The 19,702-nt window shown below is 43.8% G+C and overlaps 1 protein-coding gene and 1 long non-coding RNA gene across 3 annotated transcripts in view; one reads left to right on the top strand and one right to left on the bottom strand.

Annotated features, from left to right (window-relative positions):
* adarb2 (adenosine deaminase RNA specific B2 (inactive)) overlaps positions 1 to 19,702 on the bottom strand; it is an 837,813-nt gene that overhangs the window by 737,820 nt on the left and 80,291 nt on the right.
* Positions 15,138 to 19,702, top strand: part of LOC138751851 (uncharacterized) — a 30,230-nt gene continuing 25,665 nt past the window's right edge. For both annotated transcript variants that reach the window (XR_011350230.1, XR_011350231.1), the window contains exons 1-2: positions 15,138 to 15,162; positions 16,603 to 16,779. This is a non-coding gene — a long non-coding RNA (uncharacterized lncRNA). The remainder of the gene's footprint in view (positions 15,163 to 16,602; positions 16,780 to 19,702) is intronic.

The following is a 19,702-nucleotide window of genomic DNA, read 5'->3' as shown; positions in this document are numbered from 1 at the left end:
ACATGTTCAAACATAATATAATCGAATTTTATCCACTGGATATGACCAGGCTTCTGCTCTGGTTCCTCGACATATTTGCTGTGCATGTGCATAAAGGCAAATAACACCCGGACCACCAAAAGATACTGATTATTTATTATTTCTTTTCCTGTCTTGTATATGTGGTCATTTAAATTTTCAAGATTGCACCCATATCCAACATGGGTGGATATCCATCCAGTCCATTATCCTCCGTAATTTCCGCCACCTACAACATGATCCCAACACCAGACCCATCTTCCACTCATCCACTCATTCCTTCCTATTAATTGCCTCCTTGCCACCTTCCCCTGTGGCTGCAGGAAGTGCCACCCACATGCCCACACCTCCTCCATCGCCACCATTTGCGGCCCCAAACAGGCCTTTTCAAGTGAAGTGACATTTCACTTATGTATCCGCGGGAGTCATCTACTGCATCTGGTGCTTCCATTGTGGCCTTCACTGCATCGGAGAGACTGGACGCAGGCTGGGAGATCGCTTTGCTGAGCACCTTCACTCTGTCTGCATCAGTTACAGGGATCTCCCAGTGGCCAACCATTTCAATTCTGCATCCCATTCCCACACTGACATGCCTGTCCATGTCTTCATGTACTGTCAAACCAAGACCACCTGTGAATTGGAGGAGCAACATTTAATTTTCCACCTGGACACTCTCCAACCCAAGGGCATTAACATCAAATTCTCTAGTTTCTGCTACTCCCCATTCTCCATCTTTTCCCATTCCCTCTGTCTTATTTCCTTCTGCTTTCCACCTTGTTCCATCCAGTCACAGAGCCATCCCCTCTTCCCCTGTTTGCTGGTGTGTGCCCTCCCTCCCTCCCTTACTCATCTTTTACCTACTGCTGTGGTCTGTGCTCCTCCCCCTGCCCCTCCACTCCACCATTTTGTTCAGGTGCCTCCCTACATTTTGTCATACCTTGATGAAGGGCTCAAGCCTGAAGCATTGGTTATGTATCTTTATCTTTGCTACATAAAGTACACTCTTTGACCGGCTGAGTTTCTGCAGCATGGTGTTTTAACTTTTGTACCTGCTTGGCTTTTTCAGTGCAACGGTACATTGTTCGGGCAAACCCCGGTATAACACAAAGTTCAGCTGCCGAGATTTGGAAAATTGCAACCATTTCCTGTTTTACACGTGTAATTATTTAGTTACTGTGAGATCTTCCTGAAAATTCTGGAAAACTCGAGTTACTAGTAGATCGCATGAATGGCCCTAAATAAAATATGGGCAAATGACAGTCAGACTCAGTGCATTGCCCCATCAAAGATGGATAAAAGAAAATGTAGAAAAGAATCTGTTAGGGATAGTAAAAAGAAAAGAAAAGCAATTACTTTAGAAGAAAAACTAAGTTCTTTATTTTTAAAATATTTTTATTGAGCTTAAGATATAATTCCTACATAGATAGTCTTTAATAAAACAAATAACAGGTCATATCATATACATATGGATAGATAATAGGTAAAACTACATTAGACTATCCCTTGATCTTAGCAAAAGGTAAATACTGTCTAATTTATTGAAATGATCTCTGACAACCATAATTAAACCCATATTCAACAAGTTAATAAAAAAAATACAAAGAAAAAAAAAGAAAACTACAACTAAATCTAATTTATCCCCTCCCTCTAATCAAGGTTACCTTGTAGAGAAGGATGTAAAGATATGGATCAAAGAGCGACCTTCGGACACCAGACAGAGAAGCATCCAGCCTCCTTAAATCTTCCAATTCTGATAGGAATCTATGAATGGGCCCTGCATCTTTTCAAATTGAAAACTTTCTATCTTTAATGCTCTATCTATTTTTCTCCAAGCTTAAACAAGACATTACATCATGTAACCATTGTGCCTGAAAAGGTGAAGAGTAATCATTCAATTTCATTAAAAGTGCTCATCTGGATATCAACACAATGAAAGCTAACACTTAAAAAATCAGCCCGCGCTGTGAATGCGTCGATAAAGAATACAGCAGAGATCCACGGAACCAGTTTAAAGCATAAACAATTTATTACTTCAACTGCAGTAATGCTTGCAGGAGTGAGAGAGTACAAGGAAGAGTTCAATAACTCGTTCTCTGAACTGAGAACCCACTCAGCTTACATAGGTTTTGGACATGATTTATATAGTAAACTGGGACCAATGTTTATGTGCAATTCTATAAGCTCATGGCCCAAGATGCTCACTAATTGGCCCAAATTATTGACTAATTGGAAATGTAATATTTCACTTCTGTCAGGATTTCTTGATTAACCAAGTACATTGAGAACATTTCTGTTCCTGCTTTATCTTTATCTTTAGCTTATCTTCCACTCACAATGAAATATTGTCAGCTGCAGTCTGTTCCAAAGACAATCTTGAAGACTCTTATTGTTTGACTATATTTCTGTGAGTAACAAATGTTTTAGTTGAATAATGTCTTTTGATTATGGAGTTACAGATTTTCTGTAGCTTGAAAGTTTCCTCAAAGCATAACTTTCTAGTTTGCTATTTTACTAAAGGTCCTTAATAAAACTCTTTATTAAAACATTAACTCTTTGTTAATGAGTTTAATTTCTATTTTGTTAGCCTGCTTGTTGCCCACAATTCTCGACAATTAAACGATATGAAGGCAGCGGCAGCAATATGAAAATTGGACATGATCTGGGCTACAATGAGTCAACAGTATGAACAATTTTAATTAAGACATATGAAAATAGAGGAAAAGGTCAAGTTTCATCAGTTTCTCTAAGACTGCAAATTAGCTGAAACAGAAGTCCATTAATGATTGAAATGGAACCGCTAATTCATCTTTGGATAGAAGATTGTAACCAAAACTCAATACCAACTTTGTACAAAAAACATTCAAACCAAAGCTTCAAACATCTTTTCGATGCTTAAAGAAAATAAATTTCAAGGAGATAAGCAAATTTCTACACAAGTTTAGGTTGATTTTACCGCTTTGAACACAACGTAAGAAACACAGGGATAGCAGCCAGAACTGATAAAAATGGTGCTGCAACATTTCCAGAAATTTTTCAAAAAGGATTTGAAAATTGGTGAAATAGCCAAGGATTTTAATCTAAACGTCGATCCTAACATGGAGAAAAGCATCGAAGTCCACAACAATTTAGGAAAAGCGATCACTAGCTATAGGAAATTGTAAAATGAGAAAAAAAAAATCAATATCTGTCCAGTCAACTTCAGACAAATATTTTTCTAAGAAATAGTTTATTTGTGATCCAATCATGAAATAAATGAAAATAACATATTTATTTTTATTAACCATAACAGTTTGGGCATTATATGCAGCTAAATGTTGTTTTTAAAACACATTTTTATAAGTCTTGATGGATTATCTGAAAGGATGGGGATTCCCATTGTTTCTATTAATCACTTAACGGGAATTCATCTTATGTGAATAAACACTGGAATGAATTAATCACGTAGAGTGGGGTTTGCCTGTGCCTGACAATGAACTCACATTGAACATTCTGAGAAAAAAAATTGTACTGCACACAAAAGTCAACCGAAATGGCCTTAGCCTTGTTCACAGAAATTGCAGAGCTGAGCACAACTTTGATATGATTTAAGCCAACATATCCTTTGCTTGCACCTCATGGGGTGATTAAGGGCTCCACCTTCTTTTACTGGATTCTTTTCCAGTGGAGTCCAATTCCTTACACCCCCCCCCCTCCCCCATCAGTCGCTCCTCATTATATCCCCTATTGACTATTGATCTTAGCCTGAACACAGGATACACGTTCTTCTAAAGGAAATGCACAGGCCAAAACCATGTCATAGTTCTCCTGCAACTCTTCCCTCAACCCTTGTCTCCTTGGTAATCCTTGAATCTTTTCCCAGCACTGAGGGAGCTCCACTCTAAGGAAAAGTTAACAAAGTTTTTGAATTCATATCATGAGCTCAGGAGGTTAGAAATCTCTAATAACCTACGGGGATTGGTAGATGCCAGATAAGTGAATATTCTGGTGGCTTGAATTCAGGATAACAGGGTTTTAGTGTATTGAGATTCATGGATCACTGATAAGGAGTGTGTGGTGCATATCAGGGAACAGAGAAACAGTTGTCCATGTGCCAGAATATATAGGAAATACTCAGCAGATCAGATGGCATCTAAGATGAGAGAAACATAGTTAATTTTCAGAGATTGTGTGCTGCAGCATGGGAATAGGGCCTTTGTTCCACATGCTTGCATTTGTCCCATATCACTCTAAACCTTTCCAATTCCTGTACCTGTCAAAATGTCCTTTAAATGTGACAACCTCAACCACTTACTTCCTTTGGGAGCTCAATCCATGTACCCACCATGAAGAAATTGATACTCAGGTCTTTTTTTTAAAGTCTTTCTCTTCTCATTTTAAACTTGTGTCTTCCAATTTTTTATTTTCCTATCCTGGGGGAAAAGAAACGAGGGTCATTTATAGCACCATGGTTAGTGAGGTGGTTAGCGTAATGCAACTACAGCCACAGCAACATGGGATTGTATCCGGTGCTATCTGTAAGGAGTTTATATGTTCATTTGGAAACCTCCGTGGGTTTTCTCTGGGTGCTCTGGTTTCCTCCCACGCTCAAAAAAATCACATAGAGATTACAGGTTATTGGTGTTTCTGGGCAGCATGGGTTTGAAGGCCACTTCAAATTAAAATAAAAAGAATTAACATTTATTTTTGAGGTGTCCCTCATGATTTTAGAAGGCTCTTTCAGATCCTACTCACAGTCTCCTTCGACCCAGGAAGAAATGTCCCAACCTATCACCGGAGGGCATCTGTATAAGGTGAGGGGAGGAAAGTTTAAGGGAGACATCAGGGCTCGGTTTTGTTACACAGAGAGCAGTGGGTGCCTGGAAAGCATTGCTAGTGGTGGTTGTGAAGGCTGTAAAATATGGACATATTTGAAGGCACAAGGATGCAAGGAAAATGGAGGGTTCAGAGTACGTGGTAGACATGGTTTAGATTGTTGGGTTGGTTTATATAGGTTGGCGTTATATTGTGGGCTGAAGGGCCTGTACAATGCCGTAATATTCTATGTTGTGTGTTCTATCCTCATAATTAAAGCCTTTTCACCCCAGTAGCCTTTTCAGGTTAATTATATTACTATTGTAGGTAGGTGACGAGATCCACATGAAACACTCTAGGTTTGGCCTCACGAATGTCATGTACAGGCAGTGACCTTCTGCCAGAACTGAAAAGATTAGAAATCAAACATACTTTAAGTTTTGGAGAACAGGAGAGGTTTGCATGACACAAAGGAAACCTTAAATGTTAACTAGTGATGTTGTCTGCATTATTGAAGAGAGTCTCTCTCTTCGATCATGAAGAAGGCTCACTAGTAGCTATAATCCATGAGGAGTTTGAGGAGATTTTGTATGTCGCCAAATACTCTCAAAAATTTCGACAGATGTATCACGGACAGCATTCTGGCTGGTTGCATCATTGTCTGGTATGGAGGTACCAATCCACAGGATAGGAAAAAAAAACTCCAGAGAGTTTTTAACTTGACCAGCTACATCACGGGTATCAATTTCCACCCTATCGGGCACATCTACAAGAGATGGTGCCTTAAGAAAGCAGCCTCTATCCTCAAGGACTCCTCACCACCCAGGCCATTCCCTCTTCACACTGCTACGACGAGGAAAGGGATACAGGAGCCCGAAGACGAGCACCCAGCGGCCATAGGACAGCTTCTTCCCCTCTGCCATCAGATTTCCAAATTGACAAGGCAACACTTTCTCACTTTCTCCTGTTTTCTTGCGCTATTTGTTTATTTTTGAAATGTAATTTATTGCAATATTTGCTTGCAAAACAACACATTTTGTGACAATAAATTCTGATTCTGAGACTGAACAACACCAGTGGAGATGGCACTGGTTAAAAGCAGGTGTCGAAGACTGATGAGCCCATTGGAGATATAAGCAGAAAGATGCTCATGAAAACAGAGACGGGAAAAGGAAGATGATAATGTGGGGACTGAAGTAATGACTGCAGATGCTGAAAATATGAAATCGAAACAGTATACTGGAAAAACTCTAACCAGGCAAAAAAAATTATAGAAAGAAAAACAAACAGAATTATGGTTAAAAAAAAACACAAAATGCTGGAGAAGCTCAACAGGTCAAATCGTGTCCTTTATGCAGCAAAAGGAAAGGTACAGAACCGGCGTTTCAGTTTTCAGCCCTTCGTCGAGGTATTAAAAAAATGCTTTGAATGGCTCAAGCCTGAAACGTCGGTTCTGTATCTTTCCCTTTGCTACATAAAGGACATGGTTTGACCTGTTAAGCTTCTCCAGCATTTTGTGTTTTCACTTCAACCACGGTGACGATAGATTTTTGTGATTTACTTCAAGCAGAATTAAGGTGTCATTTTGATAACCCTTCTAGTTCTGATACAAACTGAAATGGTCAGAGTAAATATAACGAGATGACAGCCTTCAAGTAGTAATTATTTTGCACAACCAATACTTGATGTATTTATCGTAAAGTAGAAAATTTATTTCCGAACATGAGAGAGATTGCCATAAGTAACAGGCCATTTAATTTTTACACCCAATATGCCATACAGACAAAGAATTGTGGAGCAGTTGAGGAATCGTTGATAAATAAGGTAATTGTTTTCATAAAAATCTTGATGAAACACCAAGCAATGCTTCCAATGGCAACACATTAAAAAAAAAATCTGGGTTCTACACTGAGATTGAACATTTAAAGTAGGAATCACCTTTTACCGTGTTGCTGTGACAATGCATTCGGGAAAGCAGATCCCACAAATTGCAGTGTGGTGTGTAATTTGATCAACGTCAGGGCTTCTGCAGTAAAAAAATCCCAGAGGTAATAAAAATGGTGGCTTTCTAACTGTTCTCAACGATAACAAATCACTTGTCATGACAAATTGCTTGCCGATTTATAGTGGAACCAACATTATGCCCTGCAAATTTCTATTTAAATACACCAGTGTTACCATGTATAGTGCAGTGGGGAATTGAAAGTTGACTGGTTAGCAGAAGATCTGGGACCATCAGTCAATGGACTACACTTCCTTAACTTCAAATCCTGAGTATATGTGGGAGCATGTTGTTGTATAGTACCTTCACAATAAGGGTGAAAGCTAATCCTTTGATGAAGGAACTAGCTCTTACCTAATACTTATGGTAAACCACTGTTGCATTTAATTGTCTGGTTGGGCACACCTATTGGCAGATTGTACCTGCAATCCCTCCCCACAGACTCCTGTATAAAGGTGACTGTTCCACAGCCACTCTCCTCAGTGCAGGACAGTCAAAGAGTATTTCTTCTGCTGTTGTTCTAAAGTGAATAAAAGCCTATTGGTTTCTCAACAACAGTCTTTCGAGTAATTGATGGTACATCAATACCAATAATAATAATACCAAGTGAAATTCATCTCCTCAAGTTCAAGGCCAAAGTCATGGGCTGAAGAAGATCATCCACCATGAATATTTATTTATTTATATTTATTATCCCTTTTCTCTGTCTGAGCATATCACTGTGGTAATTTAGCTCACACTATTGGAGATGGTGTATCATACATCCCTGTGTGACTGCACCAAGAAAGAATTTTGGTTTACATTGTACTTATGTATATGACAATAAACTCCCATCTCATTACCGCTTTTATTAAGAACTGAGTAAACACAATGACGTGGATTTTGCTTCCAACCTCACCTCCACAGAACTCTCTGCAACAATAATCCAAACCTCACCATCAAACCTGCAGACAAGGGTGGTGCAGTTGTGGTCTGGCGCACTGATCTCTATATTGCCGAGGCCAGTCAACAGCTATTGACCCTCTCCCACAGGACCTCACCACCATACATCAAGCTACTGTCATCACCTCTGGTTACCTCCCCTCCATGGCTACCAACTTCATTCTCTCCCACCCCCACACTTCCCTTTTCTACCTCCTACCCAAGATACACAGACCCACCCATCCAGGTAGACCCATTGTTTCTGCCTGCTCCTGCCCCATTGAACTTGTTTTATCCTACCTTGACTCTAACCTTGCTTCCTGGTCCAATCCTTCCCCACCTACATCCGCAACTCAACACATGCCCTCCATCTTCTCAATGATTTCAAATTCCCTGTCCCAAACCACCTCATCTTCACAATGGATCTCCAATCCCTTTATACCTCAATCCCCACACAGAAGGTCTGAAAGCACTTTGCTTCTTCCTGGACCAATGATCTGACCAGTCATCCACTACCACCACCCTCCTCCACCTGGCAAAACTTATCCTCACTCAATATAACTTCTTCTTAAAATTTTCCACTTCCAAATCAAAGAAGTAACCGTAGATACCCACACGGGTCCCAATTATGCTTGCCAGTTTGTAGGCTTTGTGGAACAATCCATGCTGCAAGCTTACACAGGCAAGACCCCCTAACTCTTCCTCCAGTTTATTGACAACTATATCGGGGTTCCCTCATTCACCCATGATGAGCTTGTCACGTTAATCCACCACGTCCAACCTCTACCCTGATTTCAAACATGTATGGTCCATCTCCAACAACACTCTCCCCTTCCTAGATCTCTCTGTATCCATCTCAGGAGATAGGTTTTCACTGACATATACTACAAACCCTCCAACTCCCATAACTACCTGGTCTATATTTCCTCACACCTTGTCCCCTGAAAGGATTCCATCCCCTTCTCTCAATTTCTCCATCTCCGCTGCATCTGTTCCCAAGATGAGATCTTCCAGTCCATATCTTCGAAAATGTCTGCCTTCTTCCACAAATGTGGCTTTCCCTCCACCACCATTGACTCAGCCCTCACCTGCATCTCCTCCATTTCATGCTTATCTGCCCTTGCCCCCTCTGCTCACAAATACAACAAACATCCTCACCTACCACCTCAACAGCCTCCGCATCGAACATATCATCTGCCAGAATTTCTGGCATTTTCTGCAGGATCCCACCACCAGATCCATTTTTCCACTCTCAGCCTTCAGCAGGGACCGCTCCCTCTGCAATTCCCTCGTGCATTCTTCCCTCCCTACCTTCCCCTGTGCCCGCAAGAGGTGCAACACTTGCGCCTACATCTCCTCCCTCATCATGGACCGGGGGCGTTAAACAGGACTTTCACATGAACCAACACTTCACTCATACATCCAGAGGATCTACGAGTGGTGTTGCTCCCTTTGTGGCATTCTCTACATTGGAAAAACTGGTCACAATCTGGGAGATCACTTCCCTCTGCACCTCCACTCCATTTGCAACAAGGCCAACATGGCCTGTTTCCGCTCCGTAAATGGTTATATGGTTATATGGTTATAACAGCAACATCCTAGTGACCAACCATTTCAATTCCAGGTGACACTCCCGCTTTCACATGTCTGTCCATGGCTTTATGTACTGTCCCACCCTGACCACCCACAAATTGGAGAAACAACACCTTATTTTCTCTCTGGGCACTCTCAGGCCACACGGCATGAACATTGACTTCATTGCTTTCCATTAAACCTGCTTGGCTTCACTTTCCATTCCCCCATTTTCCTGTCTGTCCAGTTCTTCCACCCATTCAGTTATTCCTCCTCCCCCTCAGTGCTGCTGCCCCCTCTACACCTATCATCTCCTGCCTTTGCCACCCCCTTCCTCCTTCCACTCTTTTGTTTGGATGCCTGCCGGCATTTTCTCATACCTCAAGCCCGAAACGTCAGTTCTGTATCTTTACCTTTGCTATGTAAAGGACACTGTTTGACCTGTTGAGCTTCTCCAGCATTTTGTGTTTTAACTTCAACCACAGTGTCTACAGATTTTTCTGATTTACTTTTAATTACAGTGCAGCCTTTGTTACACGCTGTACTTGGCATTACATTCTGCAGCCTCCACAACAAAATGATTCATAGAACTTCTGAAATTGCTTCTTACCAGGGTACATTGTGTAACCCTGGCAATTGAATGGTTTTGTTAAAAATTGTTTAGAAATTTTTTTAAGGTACAACAATTAGGATTTAAAAATGAGATGTAAGTGAATTTTTAAGAACAGAAGAACGTAAACAATAGGAGCAGGAGTCGGACATCCGGTCCATCGAGCCTGCTCCACCATGATGGCTGATCTGGTGATCGGCTCATCTCCGCCCACCTACCCCCATCCTTTAAATTCCCGACTATGTAAAAATCTATCCAACCTTTTCTTGAATATATTACTGAGGAAGCCTCCACTGCTTCGATGAGCAGCAGATTCCATAGATTCACCACCCTCTGGGAAGAGAGTTCCTCCTCATCTCGGTTCCTAAATCTATTACCCTGAATCTGCTTAAATCTATTATAATTCCAATTGAAAAACAAATTTTTAATGTGGAGTTCAATTTCCTCGGAGTAACTATATCAAAATTGGAACCCAGAACATTCCAGCAAAGAACAGGCCCTTCAGCCACAATGTTTTGTCAACCTATCTAAACCTACTCTGTGAAAATTTAATTTTTCACTACCTCATGTCCATAACCCTCTATTTTTCTTACATCCATGTGCCTGTCTTTTTTGAATGTCCCTATTGTACCAGCCTCCACTGTCACCCCTGGTAATGTATTTCAGGCATCCACGCCTCTCTGAATAAAATATTCTGACATCTCCTCTATAAACCTGCCTCCACTCACCTGAGACAGATGTCCTCTGGTATCAGCTGCTGCCACACCAGGAAAAAAGATGCTGGCTGTCCATTCTATCTTGTCCCCTCATCACAATAAATTTAGATTTTTTAAATGTTTGATTTCTGATTATTTTGTTGTTAGTAATAAGATTACGTTAGTTAAAAGCTGCTGAGCACTTTGAGAATTCTCCATTGTGATCACTTGATAAACTCACCTGAGAATCCTTCATCAAATGCTGCTGCCAGAGCTAATCTTGTGAAAGGGGAATACACAGCAAAGAGGAGACCAGATTTGTTTGCGGAGATTTCCTGAAAGTTGACACTTTACTGTTGATTATAAAATACAGGCCCTATGAAAATTAAAATCCAAATCTGTAGAGTATGAGTATTCCTGGGTTTAAAAATGGAAATTTATCCAATGAGGCAGTGTAACTTTAAGAATAAATGCTGCTAACTTGACCTCTCATACCTTGATGAAGGGCTCAAGCCCAAAATGTTAGTTATGTCTTTTTCCCTTTCCGCAGCTGACGTGGACTTTTTACCCCCTCCATAAATCTTCGTCCGCGAAGCCAAGCCAAAGAAGAAAGAATGTACACTGCTTGACCTGTTGAGTTTCTCCAGCTTTGCTTTTTACCAAAAGACAGGCACACTTCTTTTGCGCTCATCTTTTAAATCAAGAAAAATGATCCATACATGATGTTGGATGGGGGGGGGGGGGGGCGGAATTCCCTCAAAGATTCGAATTTGGTCCGCTCCAGTGGATGTCTCCGCTCCTGCAGCCAAGAAGCTTTCAAGCTATAAAATTCTAATATTAAATAATAATCTCCTTCTTTCTTTGTAGTTGGGCAGGGAGGAGGGAGGGTATTAGATGGGAGGTTTGGGAGGTCGGGGTTTTTTAATACATGAAAATGATTAATCACATTATGTATGTTGTTAATTGTAGTAACTTTTGATATGTTGTGATGTTCAATTTTAAATGAAATATTTAAAAAAAGGTCCGAATTTGTCTAGTTTGGGGTGGCACAGTTGGCATTGCACAACGCCTTTACTGCAGCGCCAGCGATTGGGACCGGAGTTTGAATCCCTCGCTGTCTGTAAGGAGCTTGTACGTTCTCCCCATGTCTGCGCGGACTTTCCCTGGGGTCTGCAGTTTACTCCCACCATTCGAAACGTACCGGGGGTTGAAGGCTAATTGGATGCAAATTTTGCGGCACGGGCTCGGGGGCTGAAATGGCCTGTTACCATGCTAAAACTGAACTTTATTTTGAGGTGAGATTAAAGGATTTTCAACAGCTCTGGCCAGTGAGCCTACTGTTAAGAAAATCACAAAGTGGATATTTTTTTGTTCTGCACTTGCAAAGGCTTGATACTGAGGAATGAGAAAGTCCTTCTATCAGTACTTCAAATTTAAAGATCTGAGATATATAAAAAATATACAAGAAAGGAAAAAAAATGCCACACATCTGACACATTTTTAAATCTGGATTAAAATGAGTGATTGAGGTGGTTGTCTGAAGGATATGAAAGGCTGAGGAAAAGTCCTACTTGATATGCTGTGCTGATGCACTGTAGCACTTCAATGGCACGTAGCCATTATGTTGCAAGACAGATTGCTAATGCTCTTCATGGGCTTGGAGTCACCGCTTGCCAGTCATCAGCTTCCAGGATGACAAATTGCAATCTCACCAGTATCAGAACAGGGGCAGTCGCTCCTCGGAATCTAGCAGATGTGCCTAATTAAACCATTACCCAATGAGCAAGGTCTGATGGCTCCATTAGGAATCACTCAACACTTAAATAAACTGCAAAACAGTAGTTTGCCTGATAATATTAAAACCTTCTCACAGAAGCAGGCGTGCTGCCCGGCAGAGCCTCACTCATTCTCGTCAGGTGAGGATGGATTATCCCTTCGGTAATTTAGGACCTTCACAAGATGGTCAGGTTTAATCTTTTTTTGGCAGGTGAGAGCAAACAGCTGTTCATGGCATGGGTCCATGAACAGTGAGAGGTTGCTTTAAATAAAAACTTCTCAACCACCCACCAGCCTCCACCCTCCCTAATCGAAAATGGCGGCATCATAGAGATCTGGACTGGAAATCCAGAAGTCCAAAGGGTCCGGGAGCAAGAGTTCAAATCCCACCACAGCAGCTGGGGAATTTAAATGCAGTTAATTAAATAATATGGAATTTACTACCACTAGTGCCCAGAATGGTGATCATGAAGCTGTCAGTTGATTGTAATGCCCTTCAGGAAGAAAAATCCCCAGCCTTTACCGAGACTGGCTTGTACAGTATGTGATTCCAGACCCATAGCAATTAAGCAGCCTCTAAATTAGCCAGCCAGCCATTCTGTTGTACTAACACTTAGAATATTCGCCACAAATAGAGCAGAGTTCATAGAGATGGCTCTGTCACCTTGGTAATAATCATCATCTTCTAATAATTTTGAAGAGCTGATCGTGCCAGTTTTTGGCCAGAAGAGCATAAAAACACTCAAACATACCTCAAACAAATATACCCAACTACACCTCTTCATGCACTGCCCCCTGTGAGGATTCTATTCATTTCTCCCAATTCCTCCTCTCTTGTAGCATCTGCTCCCAGGATGAGGTCTTCCATTCCAGAACATCCAAGATGTCCTCCTTTCTCCAAAAGAAATGTGGCTGCTCCTCTACTGCCCTCGTTTCAGCCCCTACCCACATCTCCTCTACTTCTTGCACATCTGTCCTGACCTCTCCGCTCCTAGATGCAACATGGACAGGAATGTTTTTGTCCTCACTTACTATTCCAGCAGCCTTCCAATCCACATATTATCCTCCAAAATTTCCACCAGCTACAACATGATCCCACCACCAGACATGTTTTCATCTCTCCTCCCCACTCTGCTTTCCACAGGAACTGCTCCCTTTGGGACTCCCTCGTCCACTCATCCCTTCCCACTGATTGCCTGTTCACCCCTGCGATCCCACTTTGCACCATACCTCCTCCCTCGCCATTATTCAGGGTCCCAAACAGTCCTTACTGTTCATTTACTACATCCAGTTCTCCTTTTGTGGCCTCCTCGACATCAGAGAGACTAGACCAGAATGAGAGATCATTTCATCGAGCACCTTGGCTCTGTCCGCTACAATAAGATGGACAACCCAGTGGCCAACCATTTTCATTGCACAACACATTCTCACATTGACATGTTGTCCATGGCCTCATGCATTGTCAAATCAAGGCTACCTGCAAATTGGGGGAACAACTCCTAATATTCAGTCTGCGCACCCTTCAACCAGACAGCATTAACATCGACTTCTCCACTTTCCATTAGGTCCCTCCCTGTTATGGACAGGCAGCGTCCACCACTTGCCAATCAAGGTCAAAGATTCACCCCAAACCATCAAGGTGACCCTTGCGATTTGCCCACCTAAATCACCAGGTGCTGCAGTCCAGGCAGCCCACCCAGACGTTCACCCAATTGGCCTATGTGAATCACCTCAGCTGACCCCTGCTGAGCCCCTGCATTTGGCTTCGAGCCATTGGCCACAGCAGCCAATGGGACCCAGACTGCCCCAAGTGAGTGGCCCCCCCAGTTCTGCATGCAGATCTATAAAGGACCATGTGCCCCTTCGTTCTGCCTCTTATGGACTCCTCGTGGCACTTAAGTAGCACTTTTCACACTAGATTGGGGTGAGTCCAGAGGTTAGGTAGTAAGACCCATGTCAAAGTGTGGGGTCATGTAGTATCACCTTGATCCTGACTGTTGAGTGTGTGTGTTCATATAATTTCCTCCAGTCTTCTGTCGGTTCCTCCCATTTATCCGAAGTATACATTTGCCCCTTGCGTATTGTGTGTGTAGTTGTGTAGATGTTCGCCTACCATATTGACCCTGTTTTCCTGTTTGCAACCCCTGAAATAAGTGTGTGCTTTGTACCTCAACTTTGGTCTGGTTCTTAACCTGTGGGACCCACACGAACCCAAACAACGCTTCCCCCATCCCTCTGTCCCCTTTCCACTAGCTACCCACCCTCTTCTGAGAGCTACCCCCTACCCCAATACTTCTCAGCTTTTTTCTCTTCGGTCCTTCCACCCATATCCACCAATGACCTCTTGCTGGTTGACCTGTTCTCCCCTCTCTGCCCCTTCTTCCCTCCTCTCCATTTTACTCCTCCCCCATTCGGGTGCTTGCCTGATTATGCTCATACCTGATGAAGGGCTTAAGTTCAAAACATTGGTTATCCTTTGCTTTCTCTAGATACTCCTTAACCTGCTGAGTTTTTCCAAACATTTATGTATTGCCAACATACATTCCCATTGTACTAACTGCTGAAGTCTCTTGTCTTCAAAGTTGCTAAAGGTTTGGGATGATCGGCAGACTCACTGAAAATCATTGGGATTTGTGAAATTTGGTGTGACTGGGCTCATGTTCAAAGCAAGAAAGGCTTTTAGAATTAAATACCTGAGATAAACAAAATCATCCTATTGTGATGTGGCCAAGACAATAGTTGCTACAGTCGCCTAGCAATGAAGCAAAAAGCAGCAGGTGAGATTGTGGACTGCTCATCTTCTTTAAGATTTTGAAAGTAACCAGTTAAATATCAAAGAGAAACACAATGCCCAGGTGCAGAATTAGCCAATTCTGCCCATCAACTTCTCTCCTCGGCTCATAGATGATCCACCCCACCCTCCACTACTGGAAACATTTTCTCCACGTCCACTCTATCCAACACTTTCAATATTGGGTATAGTTCAATGAGATTCCCTCCTTCATTCTTCCAAATTCCAATTAGTATAGGCCTTTCGGCAACACTCCTCATATGTTAACACACTTACCCTTAGATCATTCTTGTAAACCTCCTATGGACTATCTCCAACACTAGTATAGCCTTCCTTACATCTGGAGCCCAAACTCTTACAATACTTGGACTCCAATGTCTCTTTGGATCCTACCTTTCTCAATTTAGAAAAAGCCTACTTCTTTATTCTTTCTACCAAAATGCACTTCCCTACATTATATTCCATCTGTCAATTCCTTGCCCATTCTCCCAACCTACCCTCTGGAGGCTCCCTGCTTCCTTTTATTATTTGCAAACTTGGACTCAAAGCTGTCAATTCCATAATATAAATCATTTACGTCCAACTTGAAAAGTAGCAGACCAAACACCAATGCCTGGAGAACATCTCTAGCAACCAGCAGACTGCCGAAAAAGCTCTATTTATATATATGACAATAAACTCTCAATACATTACATCATCAGGAAATAAGTCTGATGAGGCAAAGTTAGCAGACCTCGGACTTTTCGTTTTGGAGCGAAGTAAAATGAGGGGAAGCTTAAGAGGTCTACAAGATTCTGAGAGGCATAGATAAAATGGACAGTGAGTGCCTTTTTCCCAGAGGAGAAATAACATATACTAGAGGACATCTGCACAAAATGCAGGGAGGAAACTTTAGGAGAGACATCAGGGATAGGTTTTTACACAGAGTTGTGGGGGCCTGGAATGCCTTGCCTGGGGTGGTGGTGGAGGCTGAAACATTAAGAGCATTTAATAGATTCTTAAACTGGCACATGGATGAAAGAATAATAGAGGGTTACAGAGTAGGAAGGACTTAGTATTGTTTTTTTGATAGGAATATACAGGTCAGTGCAACATCGAAGGCTGAAGGGCTTGAACAGTGCTGTTAATGTTCTATGTTCTATTAGAAAGGAGGTGTATGCTTACTGAGGGTAGCTGGTTTTACAGAATTGCATTTCCATTTAAATTAGCTTATTAGATGGCAGAAAGATCAAATGACTTACTCCTGCTTATAATTTGCACATTCATGTTAGGAAGCTGATCTTTGCTGCAGCATTGATTCATGTATCAATGAGGTACAGAGAAACAGCATGGAAACAGGCCCTGTCGCCCATGGAATTTCACTGACCATCAACCATTCAATACACCATTCCTACATTAATCTTATATAGTCTTTTTATTCTTCCAGCATTCCCAACACTAGGAATAATTCACAGTGGCCAATTAACCAGCTTAGCTGCATGTCTGTGGGATGTGTAAGGAAACCAGCGCACATGGAGGATGCAATCAGGGAGAACTTACAAACTGCGCCAATTGAAACCAGGCCTCTTTAACACTGTGAAGCAGTAGCTCTACCAGCTAGCAGGTAAAAGGAAAGGTTCAAAGGTGCATGAGTTTATATGGAGTATATGAACTGAATGAGCACTTCTGTGTATAAAACAAAAGGTTAACCTCCAGGATGAGTCAGTGGTGATGATAGCAAATCCAATGTTAGCATTCATTTTTTGAGGAATAGCATATAAGAGCAGGGATGTCATGTTGAGAATCTAAAAAGACCTCATTTGGAGTACTGTGTACAGTTTTGGGTGCCTTATTTGAGAAAATAAGCCTCCTTCTTTCTGCCCGGACCAGGGCCTCCGCCTGCTTCGCTCTTCCGAGGCCGGGGCCGCCGCCTCCCCCTCACTTTTACTCGGATCGGGGCCTCCGTGACCTACCTTCTGCTCGGACTGGGGCCGGGGCCGCCGCCGCCTTCCCTGTGCCCGGACCAGGGCCTCTGCCTGCTTCGCTCTACCGAGGCCAGGGCTACCGCTTCCCCCTCGCTTTTGCCCGGATCGGGGCATCCGCCGCCTACCTTCTGCTCGGACTGGGGCCGGGGCTGCCGCCGCCTTCCCTGTGCCCGGACTGGGGCCGCCGCCTCCTTCTTTCTGCCCAGACCGGGGCCACTGCCTGCTTCACTCTGCCGAGGCCGGGGCCACCCCCTCGCCCTCGCTTCTGCCCAGACTGGGGCCTCCGCCTGCCTCACTCTACCGAGGCCAGGGCCACCGCCTCCCCCTCGCTTTTTACAGTTTACACCCCAGTTACACAGCAGTAAGAAAGGGTGTGACTCGGTGAACCCCGTCAGAATCCAACCGGGTCCCTGACCTACCTCAGAGGTAGTTAGAGAACCCAATTAAACTTACCTAAGCCATGTCCACAGGTGATTTGCGACCAGGTATGGTCCGATCTAGGAGGGGAGGCAGGCCCCTCCAGCCCGGGTAAGAAACCTGCATAGGAGAAGGCAACTCCGATATAAAACCTACGACCCAAGGCCCTCGCTGCCACGTCCCAGCTTGCTAGGCCACGGCACACAAACCATGGGTGTAAAGGGTGGGGCCAGTACTGCGCACACTGCACTCCACCTAAAACCTCCTTTGCGCAGGCCCGAGGACATGTCCATGTCCTCCCCCTCCACGTCCTCCCCCTCAAAAGATGCTCACAAACTCAAGCTAGCATGCTGGAACATCAGAACCATGCTAGACAAGGCTGACAGCCACCGACCTGAACGTCGGTCTGCCCTCATCGCACATGAACTCCTCAGACTTGACATCGACATAGCCGCTCTCAGTGAAGTCCACCTTGCAGATGTAGGCAGCCTCCAAGAACGCGGCGCGGGCTACGCATTCTACTGGTCTGGCAAGCCTATGGATGAACGACACCTATCTGGTGTCGGCTTCATGGTCAAGAACTCCATTGCCTCCAAATTTGAAAACCTCCCAACAGGCCACTCGGACCGGATCATGTCCATGCGAATCCCCCTTCAAAACAAGCGTCGCATCACCCTCATCAGTGTCTATGCTCCAACCCTCCAGGCGGAACAAGCAGAAAAGGACAAGTTCTACACTGATCTGCGCAACCTCATTCAACGCATCCCTACAGCCCCTCCAGGCGGAACAAGCAGAAAAGGACAAGTTCTACACTGATCTGCGCAACCTCATTCAACGCATCCCTACAGCCGACAAGGTTGTCATCCTTGGCGACTTCAATGCTTGCGTCGGCAAAGACTCAGAAACCTGGCCAAGAATCCTGGGCAAGCATGGTGTCGGCAAGTGCAACGACAACGGGCACCTCCTGTTGGAACTCTGCGCAGAACAGCGGCTTGTCATTACAAACACCCTTTTTCAGCAGAGGGACAGCCTGAAGACTACCTGGATGCATCCCCGATCCAAACACTGGCACCTCCTGGACTAGGTCCTGGTGCGAGAAAGAGACAAACGAGATGTGCTCCACACCAGGGTCCAGCCCAGCGCGGAATGTCACACTGACCACCGGCTGGTTCGCTGGAAGCTCAACCTTCACTTCAAGCCAAAGTCCAGGAACAGCAAAGCCCGCAGAAAGAGGTTCAATGTTGGAAACTTGCAGTCAGACGAAGTGAGAGGAAACGTCCAGGCAAACCTCAAAGCAAAGCTTGAGGATGCAATCCGCCTCACGGACTCATCCCCTGAAACCCTCTGGGATCAGCTGAAGACTGCCATACTGCAATCCACTGAAGAGGTACTGGGCTTCTCCTCCAGGAAAAACAAGGACTGGTTCGACGAAAACAACCAGGAAATCCAGGAGCTGCTGGCAAAAAAGCAAGTTGGCCACCAGGCTCACCTTGCAAAGCCGTCCTGGCCAGAGAAAAAAATGAGCCTTCTATCGCACATGCAACCATCTTCAGCGCAAACTCCGGGAGATCCAAAATGAGTGGTGGACTAGCCTCGCCAAACGAGCCCAGCTCAGCATGGACATTGGCGACTTCAGGGGTTTCTACGAGGCTCTAAAGGCTGTGTAACGGCCCCTCACCCCAAGTCCAAAGCCCGCTGCGCAGCTCAGACGGCAAAGTCCTCCTCAGCGACAAGATCTCCATCCTCAACCGATGGTCAGAACACTTCCAATCTCTTTTCAGTGCCAACCGCTCAGTCCAAGAATCTGTCCTGCTCCAGCTCCCTCAAAAGCCCTTAAGGCTAGAGCTGGATGAGGTCCTCACCCGGGAAGAGACATATAAGGCAATTGAACAACTGAAAAGTGGCAAAGCAGCAGGTATGGATGGAATCCACCCCAGAGGTCTGGAAGGCTGGCTGCAAAACTCTGCATTCCAAACTGCATGAGTTTTTCAAGCTCTGCTGGGACCAAGGAAAGCTGCCTCAGGACCTTCGTGATGCCATCATCATCACCCTGTACAAAAACAAAGGTGAGAAATCAGACTGCTCAAACTACAGGGGAATCACGCTGCTCTCCATTGCAAGCAAAATCTTCGCTAGGATTCTTCT

This window comes from Narcine bancroftii, chromosome 1 (genome assembly GCF_036971445.1).
Source record: "Narcine bancroftii isolate sNarBan1 chromosome 1, sNarBan1.hap1, whole genome shotgun sequence".
In the NCBI taxonomy this organism is placed as follows: domain Eukaryota; kingdom Metazoa; phylum Chordata; class Chondrichthyes; order Torpediniformes; family Narcinidae; genus Narcine; species Narcine bancroftii.
The sequence above is the reverse complement of the archived record's forward strand: the minus strand, read 5'-3'. Positions and strand labels throughout refer to the sequence as shown.